Source organism: Xiphophorus maculatus, chromosome 8 (assembly GCF_002775205.1).
Source record: "Xiphophorus maculatus strain JP 163 A chromosome 8, X_maculatus-5.0-male, whole genome shotgun sequence".
Lineage (NCBI taxonomy): Eukaryota > Metazoa > Chordata > Actinopteri > Cyprinodontiformes > Poeciliidae > Xiphophorus > Xiphophorus maculatus.
The window spans coordinates 20,767,712-20,784,793 of record NC_036450.1 but is presented as its reverse complement, the minus strand read 5'-3'; positions in this window follow the sequence as shown (position 1 = coordinate 20,784,793).

Sequence of the window (17,082 nt, the reverse complement as noted above, 5' to 3'; positions counted from 1 at the left end):
CAAGCCACAAGGGCTTTCTTGCTCTTCCTCGCTTCATCTGCTTCTACTTTTTGAAGCCAGACCGCCTTCTTTTTGCTCACTCAACAGTTTTACCGTCTTTGATTCGCTCTCCATCACCTCAACTGCCATCTTTCTTTTTCTCCTTCATCATTCAGCCAGTCAATCGTTCACACTCTTTGTTGCTCCCTCCACCCCCCCACTGTCTTTCAGTCCTTTGATGTTGCAATCGATGAATAAATGATTGCTTCTATTTTCACTCTGAGTGCTCACCTGACACAAACTGATCTATTCACCAGAATAAGGGGGAGGGATAATAAAAAAAATGTTTTTTTGGAGACGGAGAGAGAAGTAAACTTGCACGCAGAAGTAGTGTGTTCCTCGGAGGATCTCACTGCACATGACACAGCGAGCTGTCACTCAGCAGGGGAATATATTTGCATCTTCAAGCAGCGAAGGGCGCATTAGGAAACATATCAGCGCCGCCTGTAGCCTGCATTTCTCAGCAGCCACGTCACAACCTCATACACCCTTGGATCTGACAGTTACACTTTATTTCATCATGGTGCATGTTGGCCCTCTCTGGCAACTATTTCACACTCGCCCAGGATTTCTTGAAAGCGACGTCGGGTAATTAGCTTGTGCATACCTTGGCCTTTCGCTGCTATCGCTGTAGCATTAATTCTGAGACAAGAGGAGGAAGGCGGTGAGGGGTTTGACCTCGCAGTGCGGGGCGCCGTACGCCTCAAAGTTCAAGATTCTGTCAGGATTAAAAAGTCAGAGTGCTACAACCAATTACAGATTCTTAACATTTTATGAGCACGGCGCTACATTTTGACAGATTGTCAGGAAGACGTTTCTTAAAACATGAATAAGCACTGTGATAATCTAACTAAATATTTAGGACTTTTACCTCTTTCTAAGTCTTCAAACGTTTATTAAGTCCGACAAACTTGCTACTCAAGTTGATCATCCAAGAAAGAGTTGGTTACCGTACTTCTTTGCCTAATAGTGCAAACTCTGGAAGATTGGATGAAGAGACACATCAATTTTCAAGTTTTGCCAGAGATTATCCATTGGAAATACGTTGAAAGCCACTGTAGCACAAGGATATTCTTTGACCTAAACCAGGTATTTCATTCCAGTCTTCAGGACTGCACCTATATCTGTGTGGTCGGGTTTATTGTACCACTGCAAGAAAAAGCTTCGGTACACTCTCAAGTCTTTTGCAGCAGGTTTTTCTTCTGGGTGGTCTTCCAGGATTGACCTATATTTGGCTTCATCTGTCTTCCTATCCACTCTTTCCAGCTTCCCTTCTCTTAACCCCACAGCGTTACAGTGATGGGTTTGCTTTCTATTGTGGTTTGCCTGTAGCCCAAAAAGTTGCTTTTTGATTGCATTGGACCAGACCACCTTCCTCCATGCATCTTCTATATGTGTCTTACACTCGTAGAGGGAAATAAAACTCATAAGCACTTTCAGTTTCATCGTTTCCACTCTCTAATGATGTAAAGTGATTCTGTTTCTGATTACTATGGGCCTATGAGCTGCTGCTTCGCCTGCTGTTCTCATTAAATTATCTCTTTCAATTTAATATAGCCAAGTTTTGGTTGGTCTGTAGTTCTGTCATTCTTGTTACATCCATGTAACTAGTCTGGAAAGTTCCTCTTTTCCAGTCTAAAGAAATAATTACTTCAAAACACATCAACAACACCTGCATGCTTCAAATCACAGTGTTTTATTTAAACAAATACCAATGTTTTTTGAACATGAAAAAAATAACCTGTGCTTTTAATTAGTTCTATTTAACCTAATAACTCAGTTTTTACTTTTTATTAAGATGCAACCCGATTCTTAACCATCCAGGGAGCAGAAGCAGTCATAATATATCTCTGGCCCCGAGACTGCAGCAATCACTGTGAGTACTTTCAAATTAAATGCACTATGACACTTTTTTTTTTTTTTTCAAATACACTTCCCTTTATTTGGGTTTGTTTCAAATATTCTCTCTCCAGATTCATCTCACTGGCCCAGAAAGAAAGCAGAAGCGATACCCACATTTTTACTGAGGCACAGGGCAACATCGGAGCAAAACCTATTACAGGCCAAGCGTGGACTGGAATAACAGCCGATGATAAATCAATGGGACAATAAAGACGGGGCCTGAGAGAGGAGAAACAACAACGTAAAGACAATTCATTTTAATTACAGTGCAATAAAAAGGCAAAGCAAAAATAAAGTCAGACGTCCCCTTTGTGATTCTCAATTTGGCAGTAATATTTACAATTGCGTCCTTGTCAGCAGTTCAGCCACCTGCTCACTCACAAAATGTCCCCTCATTAGCCTTAGCATTAATGTGTGGCTCTTATATGGGCGTACGTACATACACACTAAACGAAGCTGAAATTACTATAGATACTCAGAGCACATCCCAAACTATGCTGATTTTTCATCATTTTGAATGTAAGACCGAGACTCTTGTTTTGACTTGTGAATGCTGCTGAGCTCAAGGGAGCTATAGACATGTGGACTGTTTTTATTTTTATTTTTAATGTGAGACGTGAGGCATTCGTAGCCTGTCAAAGGGAGATCACGTAGCTGAACTGTGAGCTTTGCAAGGTTTAAAGGTCAACATTTTCCAATAAGTTCATATTTTCAGCATAACACTTGGGAATCGGCATTCCGTTGTTAATTGGAACATTATTTTTGGCGGCATTATTGCGCCGTAAACAGAGGCTGGAGCTCACAAAGAGCTTAACATGCCGTTTCAAATCATTATTTTTCTTGAAGCTTTGGAGAGAAGAAAAGGTTTTCCATTATTACTCTCGTTATTTTGAGCGTATTCATGTTAGTTTAATAAATGAAAATATGGATTTACAATTTGTCCTCTATTTGGCTCAGACACAGGAAAAAAAAAATCATAGCTGCAGATAACTAAAAAACAAAGAAGCAGAGATGACTTAATTCTATTACTAAGATCTGCAATTTGGGAATATTTAGGTCTACAAGAACAATAGAGGGTGAACAATGGAGCCAACCAAGGTTAACGCTAAAAAAGCAAAGCTAAAAAGACAGAATTAGACCGAGCCCGAAATAAAACCAGGGTAAATATTGGAGATGCGCTTTAAAATTTGGAGGGAGCTACCAAGCTCTCAAAGGATTCAAAATCGATCCAGAGTTAGCTACATAAATGCTTCACAAGTAAGTATTTCTGCTTGATTTGGAATATTTTTTTAAATTAAAAATAACCACTTTTATATGGTTATGGTATTACTGTTGATGGAGGAAGTCTAATATTACTCCTTTGGATCAGAATTAAGTGCATTTAGATATGGTGAAATTATTTCACTGTGCGCCTGTCAGAAATTAACAGTAAACGAAATATTCCGAAAGTGTTTACAACACTTGCACTTGAGTCAGCTGTTTATAATCCTAGGTGTCATAAAGTGGTATTATGTATTTCACATAATAGCCTACATGTAGGTTATTTTGTAATATATTGTTCCCATTTTATAACACATCAGCACTGAAAAATGTGCTACATCTTCAGAATGTATCTGGTTGCTGATTCATTTTTATGAGTAAATATTGAAATTGCAATATTTCGATATTGCAATAGCTGTACGTTTTTAGTAAGCTAAAAACGTTTTGTAACTATTATAATAAAAATATCAAATTTTGTCACGTAATTTTTTGAAAAACAAATCTTTTTTCCTGTCAACTTCCTGTTCCCACTCCAGTCCAGTTGGTGGCAGTAATGCACCTTTAGAGTTTGTCAGGCAACCGCCATTAAACACCAGAAGAAGATCTACGAAGCCGCTGAAGCCCAAGAAAGAAAAACAAAAGGTGCTTTGAGTGAAATGGCGGGAAAAAGTACGATTTTTACGGAGTTACTGGTTCAGCATCACATTGATGTTAAAGCAATGTCCTGGCAGAAAACCACAGATGACGCCGCGGCGCTCGAAATCACGGTAAGAATGCTTTTTGCAAAATGGTGACTTTTTGTGCCACACAACCATCTTCAGCAGATTGTCGTGGAGGCGGGGGGGTGAGTTTTTATTATTATTATTTTTTAAATTTAAAATTACATCTGATGTCGTGAGCTCTTACAAATACTGGCATGTTCTTTTATTTTTTTTACAAAATAGCCTCGCCTCGCTTTGGACCTCGCGGCCTCCGTCCTCTGGACTCCACGAGGACGAAGCGAAATGCAGTGAGTTATGATTTCACTTTCAGTGGTGAACAATCAGATATTTCAGTGCAAAACTGATCTCCCGGCTTTTTAATATTTGTTTTTGTTATATGACAGTATGACATACTGAGTGCGTTAAGCGGAAGAGCTCCACGTCATGGCGGACATTATCTCCAATATGAAGATGGAGAGACAACCACATCTCAGATGGTATTCGGAAGAATGATAAGGTGGGATGAAGCCGGTATGTTTGATTATGTTCTTTCACTGTATTGATTCTTTATATCACAATGGCTGGATGTCATAGGGTGAAAGAGAATATCTATTTATTTTATGTTTTAATTTACATTTATTTCCACAGACACTTCACAGTGCAGCGGGCACATCCATGTCGATCTCCAAGCAAGCTCTGATATTCATGGAGAGGACAGAGACGCAACTGTGTGTAAGTGTCTAGTAGTTTGGAATGTGTGTGGCATTTCTTGCTTCAATATTGTTTATATGCATAATGTGATTATGCCCTTTATTTAATTTTTTTCCAGCCACATCCAGGACCTACTCTGAGTCATTCAGATGATAAAGAAAGTAGCTGGTACGATTTTTTGAATCTAGGGCTGTTAAAGCTTTTTACCAACAACTGACATTATGCTAAATAAAATAAAAGGTAAATAAATTTTATGATGTGCAATGGGAAAAAAAAAAATTGAAACGGAGCTAATTTACGCATTCATAAGCAGCAACCTCTGATCTTAAATTTTCCACACACCATGTCCTCTCTGCTAAAATGGCCAGGAATTGGACCGACCCCGCGACCTCTGACCTTCCTCACGTGTCCTGCCTGATGCTCCACGGATCGAGCATCAGGCAGGGGGGAGAGGACACCTCCCTCTCCCCCCTGCTGGTCGCTGTGTGGTACATTCCTTATCAGAACCCATGAACTCGCATGTCAAAACTAGTCGCATAACATGCATGTGAAATGTCACCCTGTGGAAAGCAAGAAATGAAAATAGCTAATCTACTGGCTTCACATGTTACCTAGATAATGCTGCAAACCTCATCTAACATAGAGTAACTGTAGCTGCTTTTATGTTAGCTTACTAGCTATTTATAAATCATAAAAAGAGTGGAACGTTGCAATATAAACTGTTTTTAAATGTAAAGCATATTGTTTATCTGCCGATGCCATAGCTGAACATCCTCCGTCATGGAGCCATGCTTACTAGTCTTCTCTGTGTAGAATATGGGGAAATTTTTCTGCCATAGTTTGAGAGCACACATTTTCAGTCTGAAAGCAGGATTTTATGTCTTTTGTTCTCAAAACCTTTAATACTTGTGCTTACATTTCCAGTTTAAAAGCAGGACTTTATGCGTTTCTTCTCAGAACTTGTAATGATTGTACTCAAAACTTCTGCTCTCTTTCAAATATTCACTGGGCTTTCTCAAACCCTTCCCCTCGCGCTCAAAACTCCGCTACCCACACCCAGTATAACACTTGCATCCTATTGGCTGAGAGGTTGCCAGGCGACAGTACCTTTCTATTCCAAGCAGAGAGGTTTGCAAACAGAGATTAGATCCGAGCAGAGACAAGTTTTCAGCGCAAGGCTGCACCAGTTGCGTTTTTAGATATGTTGCATCCCATTATTACTGGTTAATGTTATGTTTCTTTATATGACATAGCCCTGTTTTTCCACAGCGTATTGTATATTTAACATCTAATCGACCCTTGAATCCCCCCATTTATTGGTGACAATTTCCAGAATCGGATATGAAGACTGCAATAGATGAACATGGATGTTGGACGGAATGGGAGAACCCAATGCTTACATGGGACAAACTCTGCCACTGTGCAGCCCTTACTTCTTTTTTTTTTTAGATAGAAGTATGAAAAAACTAGTACTACTACAATGACTAATAAACACCAAGCAATATTCACTACTAATAGCTAGTTGAAATTAGCACTCTAAAAACTAATTGAATCTACCTGAATTGGACAAACAAAAAGTCACAACTTAATAAAACTAGACTATTATGAAAAACCCAGAACTAACCAATGAGACCCAAACTTCCCTCACTTAGCTCTCAATTCCCTCTGAAATATAAAATATCCAGAGATCTGTGTTGAACTTGACTGTGAGTAGTTTTGTCTTCTGTCTTTGTACTGGCACTGATGTGATGGAGTCGTGCCCTTTTTTTAAAAATGCATCCACAGTGCATCCACAGTGAAACCTCTTTTGCTGGGCTCTCTTGTTCAGAGCTACTGTCCTGCTCAGCCAGGACGATAACGTCTTGTGTTTCTGATCCCTGAAGGAAGACAGATTTCTTTCATCTATAACTTCTCCAGAAAGTGGTACATTGTTGACTTGGATAGTTTCCATTTTTGACTTCCTACTTCTAGACTCCTTAAATTGGAATTCTCCCCCTTCCTGGGTTAGATTTCTCTTTGGTTGTAGAGATTGATTCCTTTTCAGGGACCAGTGAAGCGTCTTGCTTTTCAGTATTTTCAGCAGAAATGTTTTTATCAATATGGGCATGTAACTCCAACCAGGCTTGGAATGATAGCTTTTTTCTGCTTCCTCTTTCTCTTAGGTGGCTGGTTCAGCCTTACTTCATCCACTGTCTACTGTGTTTCAGAAATAGATTCCATTTCAGTGACCAATGAAGTGTTTTCAGCAGAAATCTTTTGGTATGTGGGAGCTGGTTCATCCCGCCAACTTTCAGATGATACCATCTCCTTGTTATTGTTGTGATTCTTGGGTGACCATTTCTCCCCGTGTTCATCCACTGTCTGCTGTGTTTTAGAGATAAATTATTTTTCATTGACCAGTGGTAGAGCAGCGATCACAGTTTCCTTGGTAGAAGTCTCCTTTTCTTAGGAACCTGCCTAGTTTTTCTGAAACAAAACTATTCTGCTTTTCAACATTTTCGGTGGATGACTTTGGAGTCATGCAAATATATGTCACAGGGAAATTGTCCCATATCACTGGTGTCTTCTTGACACGCTTACACTAAGAGGGTTGTTTATTGTCTGGCTGATCCACTGTCTCCTGTGTTTTAGAGATAAATTCTAGTTCAGTGTCCAGTGAAGTGTCTTGGTTTTCAATATTTTCATCAAAACGATGCTTGTTTTCCTCAAACCAAACTTTGAACAGTACCACCGTCTTCTTGTTGCTCCTAAGCTTGGTTGGCTCAACTTCTCTTTCCACAATATTGTCGGATGTTTCCTTTTCAATAATAAGCTGGTTTGACGGCATTTTTTGTTCAGAATTGGAGATAAATCACTTTTATAGTAAATCAGTAAAGATATCGCCTCAACGTGAGTCTTTAACAGAGTTGTGTATCAAACAAAGTATGTTGAAGTGCGAGATGAATTCTTGGGTGAAATGTGTCAAGAACGTCTGCTAAACGGTTGTGATAAAATTTGATCAATACGACGAGCCTAAATATACTCCTGGTGTCACAAAAGTCTCTCCAGGGCAAAGGACGAAGGTCACCAGTCTGTTGCAGGACAACACAATTAAACAGAGGACAAACAACCTTACACTCAAACACAGACCTAAGGGCAATTAAGAGTAGCCAATTAACCTATCATGCATGTTCCTTAAAAGCCAACTCTGTGCCAAACAATTGAAATCTATGAACCTCAGTGATTATTTTATATCTACTGTATAAAAAAATATAGATATTAATACATAATTTATGCACATGAGTGTAAACCTCTGACCAGAAATATAACTGTGCTTCAAGAAGCAACAAGGACAGCTCTCTTCACACTTAAGTGCCCACATGTAGGGATGACACATGTGCTGCATGCTGTAAAGCATTTTTGGCTGAATGCTATGGATGGTCCTCTGCCAAGGTTCAAATCTTCCGTGTGCCCACATTCATGTGTGCCTTGTGTGGAGACTTATCTGTGGGTATGTATTGCTAAAGAGCTCTGCTGCCAAAATGTGTGCCATCTGTGTGCACAAGAGATTTCACACGCTCGTTCTAGTTTGAAGGCTGCGCCAGTGTTCCTCTCAGGGACATCGGCCAATCATCGCAGGGAAGCTAAAAGCAACATGCTCCAGCCCATTAGCCAGTCGCATCTTCACCACAGTCATTTTCAATAGTTTCCACATTGGAGGTGATGGCATTTTTCTTCTTTTGTGTGAAAGTCGAGAATTGTGTGTGGTAGAACACTATTCTTGCTTTAGGTGGCTTGAGAATCTGTACTTTTGCTTTGTGAACAGTGATGAAAAAAAATTCAGACAAATTCTAATCACTTTTAAATCAGATTTGGTAATGTATGACTCAGCATCGTTATTTCTAATGATTATTTTAACTGTAAGCAATGAACTATTCAGCGTCATTTGCTTTGTGTGAATCAAACCAAATTATGGAAATGTTGCAATATGAAAAAAAACAACTAAGATACTGTTGTAAAAGGTGTAAAGGAATTTACACCCCTTCAACGTCAAATCTTGTTTTGGGGGATTTTCTGTGGTAGTCAAAAACAAAATAGTGAATAGTTATCAAGTGGAAAACCATGTTTTTCCAAATTTTATTTCCCCCACAAAATCTGGAAAATCTATCATGATCAAGTAATAAGTTCTTCTTTTGATATCTGTAAATAAAATGCAACATGACCAATTGCTTTCAGAAAGTACTTTTTTAGTAAATATAGTCTGGCTGTAATTCAATCTCAATGTTCTGTTGAAAGAAGGCCTTAAAAAGCCTCGTTTGTAATTATCGAAAAGCTAAATGGGTAAAATGTGGAAGATGATCTGCTCAGATTCAACAAAACTGAATTTCCTAGCTTCAGTACAAATTTGTGGCAAAAAACCCCCTGTACATTACAGCGGACGCCCACCAATTCACAGTTCAGTATTTGCTGATTCACCTATAGAGTTTTTTCTGTTGAGTGTAACTTCTGACTACTTTGTGGAAAATCTGTGTTGATTTTCATACAACATGTCGAAGATATTTTGAAGGAAATGCAGCTTGGAAAGCTGAAGTATCAAGTGATGCTTGACCCGCTGTTGGTTGGTTTTTGCAAAGCAGGCTGTACCCACAAGAAGAGAAATAAGGAAGATGGTAGTGCTAAGCCAGTTTCCAGTGTGCATATGGGGAATGTGTTGTGGGTGAGCTATTAACATGGGCAGTTCTGAGTATCCAAGGTCTTGACCAAAGTTGGGGAGTTAAAGTATCTCAGGTTCTTGTTCACAAATGAGGGGGGAAATGGAGTGAGCAATCAATAATAGGATTAGTGTGGTGCCTGTACCAGTCCATTTTGAGCTCTGGACTTCCTTTGCAGAGTGTCTGTGCTCTACCCAAGAGATAGGGTGAGAATCATCTAAGTGACTTAGAGTCTGCATCCCTGCTGCCTATAATGGGTGGATGGATTCACTGTAAAATGATGTCACTATTGCATTCAAATGTCTGACTGTCTGCCACCTCCACCAGAATATGTCAATACCAGAATGACCTAATTGTGGTAAAGGCCTTCTCACTTACCAGGTAATGTCGAATACCTTCAATCTGGAAACCAATACAGCAATGTGGCAGTCCTTTCTACTCAGAGCCTACGGTGCAGGAGTCCTGCCATGCTCAGTCTGATTACTTTGTTTCACCTGACAACCCCAGTCTCCAACAATAGAAGCAAAAACAGAATTAGATGGTCCTGGATCAATACCTCCAGGCAGTTTGCCCCTATGCACCAGCAATGTATAATTATGTTCTCAACCCTCCCTACTGAATGCCACGTACAGCCCTTGACTTACAATGTGAGTGCTACACTGAATGCATCTCTCCACACCTCTCATGACTTTTTTCATCTTACTGACAATCATAATTGCGTTACTTGTCTCTGTCATGGACTTCTTGCCACAGTTTTTCCCTTACCGTCTCTTCTTCCGGCATTAAGAATGCAAATTGGGAGTGACAGAGTAATCCCGAATTATATCCATGAATGACAGAGTGAAGCAGTTTGGTCAAATAGAAGTGGAGCAGAAGATAGTGACTGAAGTCTAGGAGTAACTATGGCCCAAAATGAGTGGATACACACTCAGTTCAAGTGTGTATCCAGTGATGGAGGTGCCTGGGTTCTGTTTAGTCGAAATCTTTATTTTATTCTAAACTCTGTATGATATTGTCTGAATGCATGAAATTTGGTGCAGCATCCAGAACAATACAAACAGACCAATCAGACATGCAGACCAATCAGCATTGACAACCCGCTGATTTCAAACCAACATCTTACTGCTGCCTAAATCCATCTGATCCGTTCTCTTGGGGAAAGTACATTTACACGTACAATCTTCTAAAAAGATTTTTTTGTTATAATAGGAAGACACCGTGTAATCTTCTACTGCTTGATTGTTTGCAGAAACATGTATGTAATTTGTATTTTGCATATTAATTTGAATGAATGAACACATTGAGAAAACGTCTGCAACCACTTGTCGGCACCTCTACATCTAGGGTGTGGCATAAAATATGTTTCTTATTTTAGCTGCTTCTGCAGCACAGCAAATAGCTCACAAGTGTTGACCCAATGTTGTTTTTTTTTCTTTTTTGGGGTAAAACTACCCAACCTTTATCCCAAATCCAACATTTGGAATAAAGAAATAACCCAGCATATTTGCTGTTTGTATGTTTTGCATGCAGACAATCTATAAATCAATTTCATACCAAACCCAGAAATATTCACATATTGTATAGCGCATCTCCCTACAGCAATACCTCCCCAACCCCCCGTTTCCACTCCCCATCTATAGCTGCCCCCAGGTGCACAGAGGCAGAGAGCAGAATGCAGAACAGAGCCGTGTGTGGTGACAGTGACATCCATCGCACGCAATGAATAATCAATGAACACCATCTGGTGCATACAACAGGGGAGCACCTCTCCAATCGTTTACTCCAGGATAGCTATTTCGATTCATTCCCGCACACTGTGCTTCAGTATCCATCACCTGTTCTCTCATCCTCTTCCCTCGTTTTCTCACACAAATTTATACAGCAGCTGTACTACTCCCTTTCATTCTCTTCCTCCTTTAATATCTACGGCCTGTTCCACTGCTGTTTTATGTCCCACTCTCCTACTCGACATGCTCTGCAGAAACCTCTCCGACTGGCGAGTCATGGTATCCCTCATTTGAATTCACCCCTACAATTCTCATGTAGCTAATAAAGTAACCCATTGCCCTTTAACGGACATTTGCCTTTATGATTTACAATGGCTCAGTAGCTTGTTAGAATGGTCTAAAAGTACAATAAAACTACTACAATAATATGTTCTAAAGGACATTTGGTTCAGGAAAATAGTTCTTCACTTCAAGGGTGCAAAGTTGTGACTCAACTTTTTTTATGCTCCGATGCCCACTTTCTTCACTTTAAAACTTTCTAATAGGTTTAAATATAAAGCCGAGACACCTTCCCTACAACCCTTCGGTGAAGAGGTACATTTATATTTCACATTTGCATTTGACCCAGTCTGACAGCAGACTTAATATGCACCCACAGTATTTGGAAACGCTTTTCTTGCATGTCTATAACTCCACTCGGGCTTGGCACGCCTGCTTCGCCTCCTGCATTTCATCCGGCGCCCACATCTCAGCTTGACATCGCCCTCCTTAAGCCCTTCCGCATCACCCATCCCTTTCATTTCCTCCGAACAGTAGCCTCTATTAAATTTGAAAAGTTGTAGCCGAGCCGCATTCTCTGATCTGCCAAATAGCGTTTTGTCTTGTAGTGTATTGTCAAGCTTATGGACGTCTGAACAGTTCCGACTACAAAGGGTTCTTTGAAGAAGCAAAGGACTTTTGCTCTGTTGTACTTTTTGTTTTATCAGCAACAAAACTATTAAGAGTCTTTTTATACTATACAACAATACGGTACGATATTCTTCTTTTGTAAGAAGTCTGAAAGTTGTCTTGCCTCAGAGAACAACCCTAAACTTTATCTTAATGTCCAACATTTCTCCCATCTTCATTGACGAGGACAAACTGAGCATGTGCCATAAAACTAAATCAACCAATGGTAAGGCATTGGGTGAACCAGTTGTATTTTTACATGCACACTTCATAGAAAAGTAAAACTCACCTTTCAAGACATTAGTCCCAAAGTGCTGTACATAGAAACATTACAATAAACATTACATATCAGTACATTTAATAGTTAGTTAAAAACAATTTGAATGGAGAGGAGTTTATGATGTTTTTGAAACAAAGTATTTTTGGTGTCACTCATGATGTTACGTGAGAATTAAAAAAAAAAAAATTCATGAAAATGTCATGTATGTCATGTCATGTAACGTAACATAGGAAACCATTTAGATTTTGTGTAATTGAAGATACGGTAGCTTTCAAAATTGTTCTAACTACTTATTGTTATTGCTACAAAATTCATATTTGATGGGAGAGACCAACACTAGGTCTTGCATAATTGTGACGTGTATGCAGACTTACAAATGGATTTAATGTTTTTTTTTTTTTTTTTTTACAAAGGAAATCTAAAAGAAACATGGTGTACTTTTTGTATTTAATCTCCATTCTCTAGCAGCCCTGTACAATACAGCAAAATGTGCTTAGAATTCACCTAACAAACATTTCCCACCATTGTGTAATTTATTTTGTATTTAAATGCGGCTGTTCTGGAAAGGTTTCATAGGACTTCAATATTATTATATAAACATCATAAAAAATTGAGAAAACCAAGCAACCCAACAGACAGCTCATGGATAAAGTAATGATGTCTAAAGCAGGGTTAGAAACATGTGGAAGGAGGTACGTTAGCCAGAAGAGACCAAAGTCGAACCTTTTGTTCCATGTTTTCTATAACAATGAATCAGTTGCTCCGATGACGGATCACTGGCAAAATCCACATGTTCAAAGAACACAATAAAAGAAGACTCTGACAGCCACTACTGCAAAAATAAAAAGAAAGAAACTGTTTTGTTAAAAAAAAAAACCCCAGAAACCTTTGATATCATATCGCTTGGGAAGACATAACGTTTTGATCTTTACAACATGTTGAGCTAAGAGATCTATAGCGTTTTCTACAGGAGCTTCAAGTTATTTATAAGTAAAATGGGTTGAAGACCAGTTGCTCGAGTCATTTGCATAAATAGGCTTAGTTTGCACAATCGCATTTCAGTCAAGACAAGAGTGGCAAAACACAAAGATGAAATTGCAGTGTTGGCAGTTATGACAGTAAGCTGATTTGTTTAGTGTAAGATTTTTTTTTCTTTATCTCCTTATCTTTCCGACGTACCCCTCCTGTGCGGGTTGTTTTTTCAAGTGTGACAAACTCTGTGTCGACTGTGTGCATTACCAGATCTTATGCGGCCCCATTTCTTTGTCACACTCACTCCTTCGTCTTATTTCAACAATGTTTCAAAAAAGCACTAAGACTAAGTGCATAACTGCCCCCCTCTCATCCTGCAACAGAGCTTCTGCTGCAGCAGCATCAGGGGACATTAAAGCACCTGCTCACCGTAAAACACAAAAACGTTTAAATGTGTGTGAGTGAAAGTGGTGACAATTGATGAATGCAGTTATAAAAGCATTTTGTTCTCAATCTTTCTGTTTCTTTTTTTTTTGAGGCACAAAAATAAACAGTTTTTGTCTCTTTAAAAAGTTCTGACACTCGGTTACAATCATAAGTGGAAAATGTCACTGCTAACTACGCTTCATATTGAACTTTTATCCTGCTTACAGAACTATTCAGAGAGCTCCCGCGACTCGACTCCCTTCAAATTGGACTTTTTTACTTAAATGTTTCAGCTTTTGCAGTAAATATGGGAGCTTTTTCCAGCTAAAGCAAAAATATTTCAAATGAGTTCTTGTCATCCAGGAAAATATTGCATCGCATTGCATTTAATATTTAAATGAGCATGATTGCTTGAAATGCTGCACCGTATACGGCTGGAATTTTGTATCTCCCATTTAAAAAAAAAAAAAAAGGACTATAATTCATTTTGCTTGGTGGTCCAAAAGGAGTCATTTGCTTTTTACGGAACACAATCCTATTAGAGAAACGGAAATGCACAGCCTCTCAAAGTGAATGTGCAAAAACTGTAGAGGGAAGAAAAGGCATCATTAGTCCTAAGGCTAAAGGGAGCACTCTACTAGCCGCAGGCAAGTGCACAGGAAATTGTGTAACAGTTCATCAAGTCGACGTGCAAAAAATAAAAAAGCTTCCATTTCAGTCTCTTACAGAACCAGATGTATGTCTGAGTGGCGTTTTTCAAAATGAAAATGGGCTTTGGCTTGCAAATGGTGACCTAGACTTAAGGTTATGAGCTACAGCAATGCAAAGATTTTTCTTTTTCTGACAGAATCTTTGATTAATAGAGAATGGATTAAAAAAAATGCAATAGTATGAACTGGCATGTATCTGCATGCATTTATCATTGCATGGCCTGTTTAGGCTGCATAGAGTGCCATCTGATTAGGCTGCATGGCACTCAAAATATTTTTATCCAGGCTGTAACATTTAGTTGAGTAATTACAAACAGATTTAATTACATTTACATTCTGGCATTTATTTATTTTTATATTGTATATTTTCTTCTAAATGGAAAAAACATTTGTTTTTTAATGGCCTCAGTGCTTTTCTCATGTAAATAAGATTTCTTTCATGATGTATTGGTTTATATGAAATTACGGCCATTAAATGATCGAATTGAATCCACCAGCTATGAATGTAGCTAATTTATTCCCCTACATTTGCTAAAATAATTTTGCTATAATATATCTTTGTCATTTCTTTGGAATGAAAATCTATTAAATGTTTGAAAACTAAAAGGCTGCGTGGTTGTTAAAAAAAACAACACAGCAGCAGGGCTGCTTGCTTAAAGAATGGCTGCAGTGCTAAGCTCTTATAAAGGGCTCAGTCTGTTCAATAAAACATAGATTCACAATGCTAGTTTATGAAAACTATTAGAAATGAGTTTTTCTAGCTAAACTATTAACTAGTTTTGTGAAGGTAAACTAGCTAATAGTAACCCAGTTTTCTAATACCAGAAAACTAGCTAGTAGTTTTCTAGCTAATAGTATTAGATGTTTTAGGTAAACTAGTTAGGTAAACTAACAAGTAGTTAGTTAGGGACTAGTTAGTACATAACTAACTAATGGTTAATTACCACCAGAAAACTAGCTAATAGTATTAGGTAGTTTAGGTAAGCTAGCAAAAAGGCAGCATACAAAAAAGGTTTGTATTCTGCCTCATTTTGGTCTTAAGTTGTAAAATAAATTTAAAAAATCTTTCAGTTAAATTGTACCTAAAATCTTTTTTTTTTTAAATATATACTGTATAAATATATTAATCTGCTCAAGTTATATGCAAATGTATATAGCATTTTTTGTGTTAGCATTTTCAGCTAACATTGCATTAAGGCTCTATGTCCCTGATATAAACATGTTTTGATGCACAACATATCAAACAGGGTAAAAACAAAATATCTTGCGAAGATTTTGGCTGAATGTGAATAAATCCTGTACTAAATATTAGAAATAAAAATACTTCTAACTGTAATCAACTATTCCTTTTAATAAAAGGAATCCATGCTTCTGTTGCTATACCAATGTGCAATGATAGATAGATAGATAGCATTTATTGTCATTGAACAGAATTCAACGAAATTTCCATTGCAGCTCCCGTGCAAAAGGTCAAATATATACAGTATAAATAAGCAAACACACAATAATAATAATAACAATATATACAACTAAATTAACTAAAGGCACTCAACCACGCCAAAGAAGTAGCAGCAGGTCCAATTATGGCAAAGTACAGATAATGTGACAGTGCAAAGTGCAGAACAATATGACTGTGTGGGGGTGGGGGATATGTATGTGTGACTGCGAGGTTATGATATGTGTGGGAGAGGGGGACGGCAGGGAGTAATGGCTCTGACAGCTGTGGGGAAGAAACTGTTTCTCAGTCTATTTGTTGTAGTCCGTATATTCCTGTACCGCTTGCCTGATGGCAGCGGCACAAACAGTCTGTGGCCCGGGTGGCTGGAATCCATGGCTATGGATCCAGCTCTCTTCTTGACCCGGTCTGTGTAAATGGAGTCCAGGTCTGGGAGGGGGCATCCCACAATGCCTTGTGCTGTTCTCACCACCCGTGTCAGTTGTTTCCTCTCCAGTGCTGTGCAGCTACCATACCACACAGTCATGTTGAGGCAGAGGATGCTCTCGATCATCGCCCTGTAAAAGTTCACGAGCAGCCGTGAGGAAAGTCCAGCCCGTCTCAGTTTCCTGAGGAAGAAGAGCCTTTGTTGTGCTTTCTTCACCAGGTGGGAGGTGTTTGTGTTCCAGGAGAGGTCAGAAGTGATGTGGAGGCCCAGGAACTTGATGTTGTCCACACGTTCCACCACTTCTCCATCTATGAGAAGGGGAGTGTGAGCCATCCTCCTGGACCTTCTGTAATCCACAATGACCTCCTTGGTCTTCCCTGTGTTCAGCACCAAGTTGTTGGCTGAACACCACTGAGTGAGCTGCAGAATCTCCTCTCTGTAGTGGGTCTCGTTGTTGTCTGAAATGAGACCCACTACTGTTGTGTCGTCCGCGTACTTCACGACTGTGTTGGTGGGGTGGATGGCCACGCAGTCGTGTGTAAACAGGGTGAAGAGAGCTGGGCTGAGCACACAGCCCTGCGGCGTGCCTGTGTTGAGGACCAGTGGGGACGATGTTGAGCCACTTATTCTCACCACCTGAGGCCTGTTGGTGAGGAAGTCTCTGATCCAGTGGCACAGTGAAGCGGGCAGCCCCACCTCGAGTAGCTTCAGCACCAGCTTGTCTGGGATGGCGGTATTAAATGCTGAGCTGAAGTCTACAAATAGCATCCTGACGTAGGTGTTGGGATGCTGCAGATGGGTCAGGGCTGTGTGCAGAGTGATGGAGACAGCA